Raw genomic sequence first — 13,690 nt, 5'->3', positions numbered from 1 at the left:
AAATCTGCTGGCCATGTGATTCACATGAGGAACAGTGTCTTTTCCCTCAGATAAACGTGAACAGCAGACAAATGAGTATAAGCAGCAATGATGGCTCAAACTTTTTCCTTATCTTTGGCTAGTTAGTATTGAAGTTCAACAATGAACATACACATTTTTTAAAATGTGTATGTTCACATAATTTTTTCCTTCATTTTCTAAATATAAAGACAAACCCTCATTAGTGGATACCTCAAGAATCGGCATAGATTTTAAGTCTATCTGATTTCCATATCCAGATCCTGAACCTCTTGCTGACTTGCTGGCTCAGAGATTGAGTTGCTCCAGATCTGGATGTCATTCTAGTTTCTGGCTAGTCTAGTTCAAAGACCTATCACTCCCCACTACAAGAGGTGTTAACACAGAATTAGTAAAGAAAAGAGATTGTTACTCAGTCTCTGTTAGCCTTGCAATAAAATAATGTGTAAAATTTCCCCAAGTCACCCTCTTGAATTATTTGAACTTCCATATCTCTCACAAAATTCTGTCTTAAATGTCTGTGAAATTCAGTCCTTGTTCATGGTGGTCTATGCAACATTTGCCAACCACTTGTCCTGTTACTTGTTGAACTCAGCAGTTTCTCATGTTATGTCCAGTAGCTTCCCATGTTCTCTTAAATTCTTGTAACCCTAGGCAGGATTTACCTAATCTGTCTGCATACCTTAATATTTATTAATTGCCTAGGTATTTTTGACAATTAACTCTTTTTAGTCCTGTGACATCAAAGATAAAAACGAATTATATCATCTAAAAATTTATTTCAATTTACTTCTGGAAAATTATGTATCAAATACGCTTTTTACATACATGCTACTTTGGTGCACTGATTCAAACCACCTTTCTAATACATACTTACAAATTAAATCAGAAGAATTTTTTAGCTATTTGCTGTAAGTATAATACAGCTTTGTAATAAATTCCTTCTGAAGTAGTAGTATGTATTGATTCAACATTTTGTTAGTAATTTGAATCCACTGACTTAAAAATAGATATTCATAAAAGAATAAATTATACTTTGCAAAAATATGTATCATTTCAAAATGGTAAACAAAATACTTTTACTCAAATAGTAAACTGCAGGATAAACACAAATAATTAATTACAAACCACTTAATAGATAAGTATGTGGACCTTCCATAATTTAATTATTAATAGAATAGCTATCTAAAGCAACTGAAAGTATGTGGAGCAACATTTACCAAAAGATTGAAATATCACACTCTGTCTCCATTATATACCAGAATGGTTGATGTGACAGGGTCAAAACATTTTCCTTTTTTTCATTTAGTTCAGTAGAAATAGTTATTCCAATAAGGCAAAATTAATTGGATCTATCTTTTATTACAGATTATTCACTTGCCTTTAGCATCAGAGGACACTCAAAGAATCTTTCAAAATTTTTTTGCCATCCCTCATCACCATAGTAACCAAATTACAGTACATTGCCAATTCCAGATGTTAGGGCTTGCTAATAGGGAAAGCTAAGGAGACAATTCCTCAGAAAAAGGCCATTAATTGGTATTAGTGCATATATAAGAGAACATTTCAACATGAAGTGAGGGGGATTGGTCAATTCTCTCTCATTATTCAATTTACTATCTAGCTGTCCTGTTCTACTTCAGTGCAACATTGTACACCAGCAGTACTTAGAGATGAGGTTATATATCAAGGCTCACCCTATTTTATCTCCATTATTAGTCACATTTGACAATAATGGGTGCTCCTGTCCCATCCACAATAATAATCAGAAGAAGGAAAATGAGAAAACAGTGACCCCATTTGCTCAACCCAAAGGAAAGCCAGAAAGTAAAGTCTCCCTAGGTGAATGGAATAATGAGGTTTTCCTGCCATTATTTCTACCCCTGAATCCATTCATCCCTCCATGGTTTTTTGTGCCACCATTACCAAGCATTTCTTAGCCTCTTGTTAAAAAAAATGGCTTTCAATGGGATTATTAGAACAAGGAAAGTCTAAATGAACAATATAGGACAGAACAATGAAGACCAGTGGGGAAAATCAGATGAAAGAGATGCCTTTGATAATGTTATGCTCATTTGTATCAAAACTAGGAAAACAGTATTGTTCTGCCAAAAAAAAGTGATAGTGCAAGATTCTTTTAAAAGAAGACTAAAGCAGCTAGAAGAGGAATAAAGAAAGCATGAGAGTGGATAAAGAAACACAGTCAATCCAACAATGAGAAATATATGAAGGAAAACTGCAGGTTTCAAGGATAGTAAAAAAAAAGAAAAATATATTTAGCATATTACTCTTTTCTTCTTGGGATTTCGTTGCAAATGGAACAATTTTTTTTTGTTGTTAATTTGGGGAAGAACAGTGCATTTAGTGGAAATTGATAGCCAATTATTTAACTTTGTGAAGGGGTATTAATTTAAATGAGGATACTGACTCATGGTCTAAAACACAAGTCACATCTACCAATGTCTTTTATGAAGAATTCACACTTGAGCTGGAATTTCTCCTTACTCATTGACAATAATTATGTCTTTGATATTCCTCTACTTTATAATTCCCTGCATTCAGCATCTTATGCAAAAAGTAAGAGCAACATTCTTTCACCTGAACATCCATGCCTGATGAGTTTGACAAATCAAGTCAATAAATGGAATTCTGGAGAATTAGTGGTTTGAGATTTTTATTCTATCATTCCCAAACCCAATGTCACACTCAATCTATTTGCTAAATAAGATTAAAAGGTGACTTGATTACAGCTCTTGGATGGGGAAAATATTAAGCACTAAAGGGATCATTAATTCAGAGAGAAGGGTGTATGAAAAGCAAATGACTGAAGAGAGAAGCAGAATGACGTAATGTGAGAAAAACCTCACACATTTTTACCAGAGATCTCTTTATCTGACTACCATGAAAAAATTGAATTCTAGATTTTCTGTCTTCACATCAATCTGTATTAAAACAATACTTCTTTATCTGCGTACAAGAAGGCAACTATATAGAAGAGGATATAGGTAATATAACAAGCTTTGGTCAGAGGAGATGAATGACTGGTTCTCTAAACCTGCAAATCTATTTATCTACTTTGACTCAAGATGTACACAAACCCTTTAAAATGTTGTGCAAATCCGAAATTATTTCTAATTTTTTTTTACTATAACGTACGTGTTTTGTCATTATCAGTGGCATTTTAAATGTTTGTGCATCTTCTGAAGACCTGAAACTAAAATTAAAGAAAATAAAAAAAAAAAAAAAAAGAAAAGGCAAGGCAGATTGTCTTAACTGCACAGACTTGATACATAACCTTCCATTTTACTTTTATATCAATAAAAAACATGGTGTAGGCATAGTATTTGCCCTAGATGCTGTGCATTTCTGTTGCTAAAAGAAGTAATTTTTCCCTCTCAAAAAGAGACATTTTCTGAAAATACTCAAGTCCCATTAGCACTCACTGATGAATGATCAGCTACTCAAAGCTTATTCAAATTCTCAGGAAGATAAATGTAGAAACCATGCTCTAATGGGAGATGGTTGATTCCAGAAAATTCAGTGTAGAAAAAAGAAATAGTTATCAGTTTGATTGAATACCCTGATTAATAAGAAAATCCCAAGAAATTAAATGTATCATCAGTAGGACCAGTTCACCTTTGTCTTTCAATATAATGAATTCTTCTTTATTTTACTTCAATAAAATAAAAATTGTGGAAGATTAAAAAACAGGAACAAATAGGTAAAGATTATCTGATAGCCCAAAATGAAAGCTAATGAATTTTAGTTTAAGGAACTGAACTTTATTTCCTCTGTTGTTTTTACACATGAAAAGAATCAATTCTTTCACCAAACCAAAACTAATGCCAGAAGAACCCCAGCTTGTCCTTGTCCAATTTGACTGTATCCCACCTAGTCTTCCTTTCCACAGTTTAATTGCCATGTTATAGTGATAACCCATTTAAAGACAAAGGACATTCCTGACACCATTGAAGAACATCACTCAATTTGTTAAGATATCACATAGTGACACTTACATAAATATCTGAGTTTACTGATTAAAAGAAGAAGTTTCTATTTCACTTGCAGTATTTCTGGACTTCACATTTATGGAAACATTTCTCTGCTGAAGCAGCAAAATATGCTAAGAATCATATTAGCATACTACACATTAATGTAAGTAGTCTCATTTTGCTGTTCTTCTAATGAAAAGTCAGTATTTTCTAGAGGAGTCATGCATAAGGCAGAGTAGACTGGTTCAGGAAACAGCATATGTTATTGTCAATTACTTGTACTTGTCTCAGAATAGAGCAATAATATTTCAAGGTTAGGATAAAAAAATTAAGTATGTAGTGAAAGAACGATTTATTTTCAGCATAACTGAAGCAAGTGGCTGCCACTTGATGCAATCAATGACCAAGATACACAATAGGCAGTAGAAAAAGTAAAGACTGAGTATGAAGACAAGTATGAAAATTTAATTGTTTAAACTACTGTTAATATTTTAATATGTTCAGCTTCTATCTAGAATTACAGAAACCTGCACAATGTCCTTACACATGCCATTAATATGTATTATGTAAACAAACAACTAATTAGTAACCAACTCTTTTAATCTGATGACCATCAGATGCGAATCTATTCAGTTGTGAAAAATATTTTTACAATTAAATATTTCCTATCTTTTTAGTTCCTTTAAAATTTTATTAAATTTAGTTTAGGCCAGTCCACTTCTTGTTTTCACGTTCATGACCTTTGTCAGATGTCCTTCCTTTTAAATGTAAAATTAAAAAGTGCTTTTAAAATTTTCCTCTGTAGATTTCATGCTTTTATTTTTTCTGTTTAAAAATATCACAAGTTTTTGTCCTATATATCTCAACCCTGAAACATATCAACATTTCTATTACTGTACTAAAATCATTAATCTTTTAAGTTCTTTTAAATACATTATTTGCATCTTTGTATACATTTCTAATCAAAACTGAATGATACCTTGTTTTTCATGCAGATGAAGTTTCAGTAAAGTATGAATCAAAATGAAATCTACTTTAGGCACTGTAAATCTAGGTCTTTCATGGAGTAAAAATCTCTGAAAGATTATAAGGGCTATAGTCCTAATTTTAGACCAAAAAGGCAGCATCAAAGCTCACTGATGTGCTTTATAGAAAAGCTCCAATCAGCATACTTGAAAATGGACATGTTAGAAATAAATTAATGGGAATATTAGCTTCCATCAGAGGGAAGCCTATTAGAGAAAAAACTACAGTACTGCTGGAAAAACTCATCAGGAGTCCTTATACACTTTCAGCTTTACCTCTTATCTTGACTAACCACAGTGTTCAAAAAACAGTATAAACTAACAGAACTGGTCTGATCCTGAGCAGATGACACCCTGGCTGCTACTGAGGCAGTGTGCATAGGCTGTCCTTGCTTCTGGAGGGCTGTTATTCCCTGGGCAACAACAGGGCATCACCCTAGGTGTAAGAGATAATATACCATTGCTCAGCTAAAATCACATCCTAGTGCCTCAGTCTATATTGCCATCTTATTGTGAAAAGTTTGTGCCTTCTTAGTGATGTCTCATGGGCAGCTCCTCATAGCACTAACACCTCCTTCTTCTCAGCACAGCAAACAAACTCCACCTTCTTTCTCAACCAGCCAACCAACTCTTTTACAATACCCATCCTAACTGGATCTGGCTGTGGCCTAATAAGGGCAGACCTGTTCCTAATTCTTGATCATTAGCACAGTTGTAACTCCTTAGGGGTGAGATTACCTTCATCACTATCTCTATTTTCTTACATTCCACCCATCCACAAGTCTGTTGCAGAAAGGGGTATTCAAAATTTTGCTAGGGACATCAGGATAAGAGCTATAATGTTCAGATTGACAGTTATGACTTTTGTCCAGAACACCGATGCTGCCCAACCACTGAATGCCCAGATTTAAAATGGTCTTTCTCTTTGGAGCCAGCTGAGGATGTTCACCACACAGAAGAATATCTGAGTGTGTCCATTAGCAATGAATTCACTTATACTTCATGGGTTTTCTTACAGTGAAAATTATATTATTTCTTTCCGAACATTTTTTGGAAAGATGGTTTCAAAAATGTAATGATTAAACAGTGTTTTCTCTGAGGCAAGTTTCTTCAGAAAGCATTAGTTCAATTGCTCATCTTCTCATCAAGTGATAAGACTTTGTCTATACTCCAATTTAAAACATGTTCCTGCTGGCTCATATACTTCTGTGAGAAGCTAATTTTTTTCAAATTCTGAGGAATTACACCTTTTAGAGATGAGGTTCACCTGGGATTCATGGACTTGCATTGTGCATGTGGTTTCTCAACATGGTTCATAAAGGTATGAATGGGAAACACACTTCTGATTAAAATCCTAAATGAAAACAGATCAAGTCAACATGCTAAGCTGGACAGACATTTTCTTCATTAAAATGAAAAAGTATATGTGATTCCAAAGTAAAATAGGTCAATAAATAAAAATTTTAGAAAGTAAGACACATATGTCAACCATATATTTTCAAAAAATTATTGGTAAATCTCTGCTAACAGGTTTACTTTGCATAGTAATTTATTCTGAGTGCCTTCTTGACACACTTTTCTTTGCCAAAGTGATATATGTTATATTTGTTGCATTATTCATAATTCAGTTATGTAAAAATTTACACCTCTCTTTTTTTTCTGGGCAGTCATAATTGTCTTTATTTATTATTTATTTCAACGGAACCTCACATAATCTAGTGTAAATCAGAAAAATCCTATAAAACATGTTGGACTGATCTAGACATAAGGCATCAATATATACATTAGATAGATTTTTGAAATTCCTTGTCTCTCTTTCTTTAGGAGCTGAAGTCAACAGATGAGGAGTAAAATTTAGATATTTGGACACCAAAAGCTATAGGCTAATACCTATGGAGAGACAAATAAACTAACCTGCAATTGAAAGTTCCATAAAAAGTTTTTAAAAATTAGCTGTAACATGCCTATATTATACACCTCAATATTCTGCAATCATGACAATATCATAATAAATGTACACCTTTAAGAATTGTAAAACTATTCATAGGCTTTTTGCTGTTGTTGATGATGATGATAATTGCTATTATCTATCCTATTGGCAGCAATATTTTCAAGGATTCCTCTGACACTGAGATAAATGAAATGCAATAATTTATATATTGCCAGTGGGCAGTTCAGTTAGTTATGTGACTCCAGAAAGAAGAGTCAAATAAATCAGCTATCAGAAAGTTGATACTCTTTTTATTTCTTTGCTAATATGCTTTTTAGAACAGATTACAGGTGATTAACTTTCTCCTCTCTCCTCAGTGCTACCACAGCCAGCTGAGTGATGGCAAAAGATGCATGGGCTGAAAAATCATGTAGTTTCATGAGAATACCCAAACACTTTCCTCCATAAAAAATTATATTATGTGTGGTATGGTCTTTTCTCTTGTTTGCAGTCAAAATTGTGTGAGAAGACAAAAAAAGCTTGTATAAACATGTGCCAAGACACTTGGAACTTTGTACATCACCTCTAAATAAGCAATATACAGCTATGGCAAATGCTGCATATTGGTGTATATATATATATATATATATATATATATCTCACAGCAATTGCATATTATGCACAGTTGCAAATACTGAATTTTAAAATATTGAAAAACTTTCACTACTTTCAAATTTTCAGATGGGAATATACAGTTGTTTAAAACCTTCAATTTCCTCAAACAGCTTGAACCTTTGGAATTCACTAATTTGTATGAATTCTTATTCCCTTAACAAAATTCTTGTCAAAATCAGTTTGATGGATGTGAATAACTGAAGCCTGTGATTCAATTGTTTCCATAGTTTCACAGCTAATTATTGTTAAAGATTATATATCTTCTTTTTCCTAATCTATAGTAGTGTGGAAGCAGGTATACAATTACTCAAGAAGAAAGAAATTCACATAGGGAATAGTCTTATCAAAAGATAATTGATTTTTCAAGTCTTTGACAAAGGAGTATATTCAAGATATATACATTTACTTTTGTTTCATTCTCAGAAATCACAAGTCTAAATGACAATATACTTCTGTTACAGTGAAAGAGAATTTTGGCTGAAATGAATTCCTACTAAATTGCTTAAAAATATTCAGAAACATGACTCTAGGCTTGAGACAACTACTAAAGACCTGGGAAATGGATCTTCAGGAGATATAGCCACTTGAAATTCAATAACCGAGGTAAGGGTTGAAAAGAAATGTAAATTATAGGAATATATTCTGTGAAGGTGTGCCCTTGGGCAACCGCAGAGTCTAGGGATGTGTGCTAAATATGGGGAAGTCTGAGACAGCACAGGGATTGAATATTTTGAAGAGAAGCAGGACACTCCATGTGATATAGAATGTGAGAGCAAAAGGAGGCTTGAATCTCAGGATGAGAAAAGCACATCACAGTAACTCAGATGCAGTAGGATGGGCTGAGTAGTTACCAATAGTCATGGTTTGATACCTTCTGTATCAAACAGAGGGAGAGAAAAATAACTTTGAGAATACATGTTTAAATAAAAATAGTTTATAACCTGTATGTTATTGGTGAGGAAAATAGTATGTTGGTGTTTTATCTTGAGTATTTTATCCTAGCTATAAAATTTTAACCAAATAGATTGTCAAAAGGTCTCAAGAGGGTGCAGTAGGGTTAATGTCTAAAATGCAGGCTGGTCAAATGGATAAAATGTAGGGTATATTATCAAGTGACCATATTACATCATCTCATAATCCAAATTTATATTCTATAGTATGCATTAATTTATTGTAAATCATTACTCTTGAGAAGAAAAAAAATCCCTAGTAGTACATATGGGAAAAAACCCCAGAAAAACAAAATAAATATTATTGAGATTTAACTAAGTTTGTACATCTGTATATTCTATTAGAATTTTGATGTGAAGATCTGCTTATTGTTCGGTTTGTAACATTATTAGATACTGAGAACCAACACAGTATTATACTGTTTGCAAGTAAACCAAGCTTTGAACATTCAAAATTTCTCAGAACTGTAACTTTTAATCTCCAATGACCTTGGTTATATTTCCATTTCTTGACATCCATCAGCATTAGTTAATGGGATAAATGGGTGTGTTCAAATCCCTGCACATTGCACTGAGTAGTGTAAGCACCTGCCAGTTCTGGAAGCACTGTAGAGGTACAACGTGCTCAGAGCTGGAATAAATGCCAAGGCACTAATGTTGAAAGAAGAGTGGAGCCTGAGAGTCTTTCATAAAAATATTAGTCATTCTCAAAAGCTGGTAATATCAACATGGGTTTATGGCTCTAACATTGTGATGTAATTTAATAGAATGGTAAAAGAGGCCTTGAAAATTGCAGACACAGCATGCAGTATATGGCAGTACACATATGGAATATTTGGAGACAAGGCATTCTGTAAGCCCTGGAGACCCCACAGCTGTAAACAATTCATCAGTGAACAGTCAAAGAAATGCAGACCTGGAGGTGGACAAGAGTGGTCCTAGGGGCAAGAGAAAGAACAATATCTAACATCCGTTAACCCCACAGATTGTAAATTCAGATGTTATTTGGAACTACAGCCCAGTGATGAAAAATAAAGGTATATAAGGATGTTAGAAAACATATGCATAATATCCTGAGTGGATCCTAGAGCAAGAAAGGTAAAACCACCAGCACGAATGTCATATTCTTCCTGGTGAAGGACTACAGATGCTCACAGAAACACCCACCATAACACACCCCGGCTGGCAACGACAGCAAAAGGACCAGAGTAAGTTTGAGCACAGCATCTAGAACAGGGTTGGAAATTAGGAAGCATGTATATATAAGTCTACAAGTATTATTATTAAAATATTTTCTGCACAGAGGAATCTTAAGATTTCAAGTATACCATAACTCTCTGGCTTTCTATTTATAGTATTTTCTCCAGAATCCTTCCTTTAAATGTCAGTACATAAATGTCACAGTCATATTTTCTGGAAAGATCTCTTTGTCCAGGATTTTGCTCCTGGGAAGCTGAGAAGCCTCAGAGAAAAAGGAAAACCATATTATCTTGTTTGTTTCTCCTGTGTTTTGCTCCTTTAGAATGTAGCTGGATATTGTTTATCAACAGGTGATTGTTTCATTGGTTTCTGCTGTGAATTGTTTTGACTCATTGGCCAATTGGAGCCAAGCTGTGTCAGACTCTGGAGAGAGAGTCACGAGTTTCATTATTATCTTTCTAGCCTTCTGTAAGTACCCTTTCTGTATTCTTTAGTATAGTTTAGTAAAGTATTCTTTAAAATAATATAGTATCATAGAATAATAAATTAGCCTTCTAAGAAAATGGAGTCAGATTTGTCATTCTTTCCTTTGTCTGGGAACTCCACACATACAATACATAATGACACATAACAATGTGTAGCAAGATATTGGCAGCAATATAGCAACCCCAAATCTGATGAAATACATGGAAAGTGGAAAAAAATTCATTTTATGTAGAAGACACTTGCTGTATTGATGAGAAGACCCCTTCAGTATTAAGTGAAAATTCCACAAAAGACTGTGTTTCTCTCCTCATTTTGGAGATTTGTGCTCAGTAATATGTAAAAAGCAAGATCATATGACCTAATTCAGCAATTTAAAAATTAGATGTTCACTGTCACCCCTGTTAGAACCAACAGTTTAAACTAGACACCTTTAGAAAATGGTTAATTCCATCCAAAAAACATATCTAGGAGTAATTGTTCATGGGATGTTTGCTTTTCTTCTAACTAAACATGGCAAACTAAATAAGTGTTTCAGGTTAGATACCAAACTCCAGACATCTGATGTTTCATAACATGCAGTCAGTCAATGTAGGATACCTCAAAGTTTGCTAAACAAATAGATTCAAGATAATCAGATAATAGACATTTACAACAGATTCATCTTCAAAAGCATTCCCATTCTAGCAATCTCCAAAGGCTAATTGATAAAAATAGGTTTTTTGAGTCTGTTGCTTTTACTGCCAAAGTGGTAAAACGTATTGACTTCTGTTTGGAAAAAGGTCCCATATCTTGGAAGAAAAGTAACTTAAAATATGAATTATGAGTTATTATAAATTATGAGTTATTATGAGTTATTATAATTATAAAATATGAGTTATTCCTACCTATCTATTTAGGGATTTCATTCACACGTATATTTACTAATCAATTAAAATGGGCAATGGTTATACAACCTTCCATTTTCATATATGGTGTTTTTATCCGCATCTGTAATTTTGATTCATTTTGAAAAATGCCTTAGATTTAAATTATTTAAGTTTGTTTATATTGATACTGAGTTTGAACAGTGCAGCAAATAAGTTTTATTTTTATGTATAATAAAGGGTTTTAAATATATCAGCAAGAAAAACCAAAGGAATTCTCAAAGATTTCTCCAAGGTTTGAAAACCTTTTGAAATAGTGACTCTGTCATAATTCACTGGTGGTCATTATCTCCTTGTAAAATAAATTTGGCTTTTGTCTATTTAGTAGTCTAGAAATCATGGATGCACAACATGGAATTCCCTTTAAATGAAGACAGACATTATTTTACTTATATGTTTGGAGCAATATTGATTCTATACACTGGACTTTATCCCTCCTGGAGATAGTGATATTGTTTGTAAAACTGTTTTGTAGCTAATTCCATAAAATAAGTAAATGAGTCCTACTAAATTTGAAATGTGTATGGCCATCAGATTTTCAAAGTGAAAAAAAAGAGAACTGCATGAAATCTTTTATGTTTTCTAGTGTTTCAATTTCATTCATGAATTAAGTAGGTTAGGTAGATTAGTTGTGTGCTGTTGACACATGGTAGGACGTCAATAAACATTCAGCTACTTTGAAGACACATTGTCTATAACAGTTTAGTTGTCAACACATTGTCAAATCATCAATTTCCAGACCTTGAAATAAATCATATTATGCTATTATAGACTCTAAGTCCTATGGTCCTTTGCATTTTAATTAATTATGAAAAATATTATAATGACCACCATACTCACACAATTTTGAATTGATTGCCTGCCATGGAAATATTCCTTCCAAAATTTTTATTAAATATTTTTAGAAAGCTATTTGCTTACCTTCTTGCATGTGGATGTTAGACCTACTTGCTTTCTTTGTACTCATTCACGTCAAAGAACAGAAGACTGGAGCTATGACAACAGTCAGGAAAGAGTTGTTACCAGAGTACAGCCTTGTACCTCAACTCAAACATTAGTCATGCAGTCACCAACTTTCTTGGATGTTGCCTCTGGGTAGGTATGGATCTGAGGGTATTCTGAAGTATGGAAGAGGAATTTGAAGTTGAGATACTATTAGAGTGGGAAGACAAGCCAAGTGAGGCCTGGTTTGGGAAAGTGATCTTTGATATGAGAACAAAGGTTGACTTGCTTTGAGTGCACTGTGGTGGCATCACAGATCCTGTAGCACAGCCACCCTAAGGTTTCAGTACCACTGCTCACTTCAGTCAAAAGGCTGTATTTTCTCAATAAAGCCCTCACTGTGAAAAGCCATAATTTATTTGTAAATGTAAAAGGCCCACTATATATTCAGCGTCTGCTATTATTAACTAAAGCTGCAAGTATTTGGTGTGTTACATGTCAAAGATAAAACTGCAAGAAATATTGAGTCATTTGTAAATGGTAATGGTAAATTCACATGTGATGTGGAACTGCAAGCCTAATCTTAAATAATTTGGTTTTTATTTATATTACTTAATAACTTGTACTAAACCCTTTATTTTGAGATTTTAAACATGCTCATCTTTCCATGCCAGTCCTGAAGAGTAAAGAAATCTGTGCAATAAATTCTAATATCCTTTCTCCATCAATGGTAATTAATCACTATCCTGGGGAGAAAGATTAGTATACTCCATAGCAGTGTTATCAGTCCTCTGACTTTGTGTCTGGAAATATTTCCCAAAGCACAAACTTCTGGAGACATGTCATTATGCAAGGAACTTCACTTTAATTCTTAAAGGAATTTTGTATGATAGGTGAAGAGAGTTCCAAGTGAAAAGGTTAAGTACTTGTTAGATCATTTTGTTACTAGATATAAAATGTCAGTATAAGTTAGTGTATGTTAAATTATTTTTAAAATTATGTGACTGAGCAGCATAAAGGAATGACATCTGTCTTAATTTTTAACTTTTTTTTTTTTTGTCTTGTCACAAAAACCTTTAAAAACCAGCAGAATTAAATATTTGAGAATTAAGAAAACAAAACCAAAATTCCGGTAGCGATAGGGAATATATGTTTTTTTTTCCCAAGTACTTTGCTTACAGCTGCCTATCTGATTTTAAAACTACTCACATTTCAGAGTAGTGGTTGAGGTCAGATATTAGGATGAAATTCCTTACTGTGAGGATGGTAAGGCACTGGTATGGGTTGCTCAGAGTAGTCATGATGCTCCATCCCTGGAATTTTCCTAAGCCAGGTTGGGTGGGGCATTGAACGACCTGATCTAGTGGACTGCCCACGGCATGGGACTTGGAAATAGATTATCTTTAAAGTCCCTTCCAACACAAACCATTCCACGACTCTATGATTCAAACTGAAAAAAAACCCAAATGCAATCTGAATTAGTGAATTTAGCCTTACACAACCTGCAGTAATATCAGTCAGGCCAGCTCTGTTGAAGCTGCTATGTTAT

At 33.6% G+C, this 13,690-nt stretch overlaps 1 protein-coding gene across 1 annotated transcript in view; it reads right to left on the bottom strand.

Moving 5' to 3' along the window:
• EYS (eyes shut homolog) overlaps nt 1-13,690 on the bottom strand; it is a 708,088-nt gene that overhangs the window by 665,174 nt on the left and 29,224 nt on the right. The window lies entirely within an intron of this gene.

The sequence above is a fragment of the Passer montanus genome, unplaced genomic scaffold (assembly GCF_014805655.1).
Source record: "Passer montanus isolate IOZ18808 unplaced genomic scaffold, ASM1480565v1 scaffold11, whole genome shotgun sequence".
NCBI lineage: Eukaryota > Metazoa > Chordata > Aves > Passeriformes > Passeridae > Passer > Passer montanus.
The sequence above is the reverse complement of the archived record's forward strand: the minus strand, read 5'-3'. Positions and strand labels throughout refer to the sequence as shown.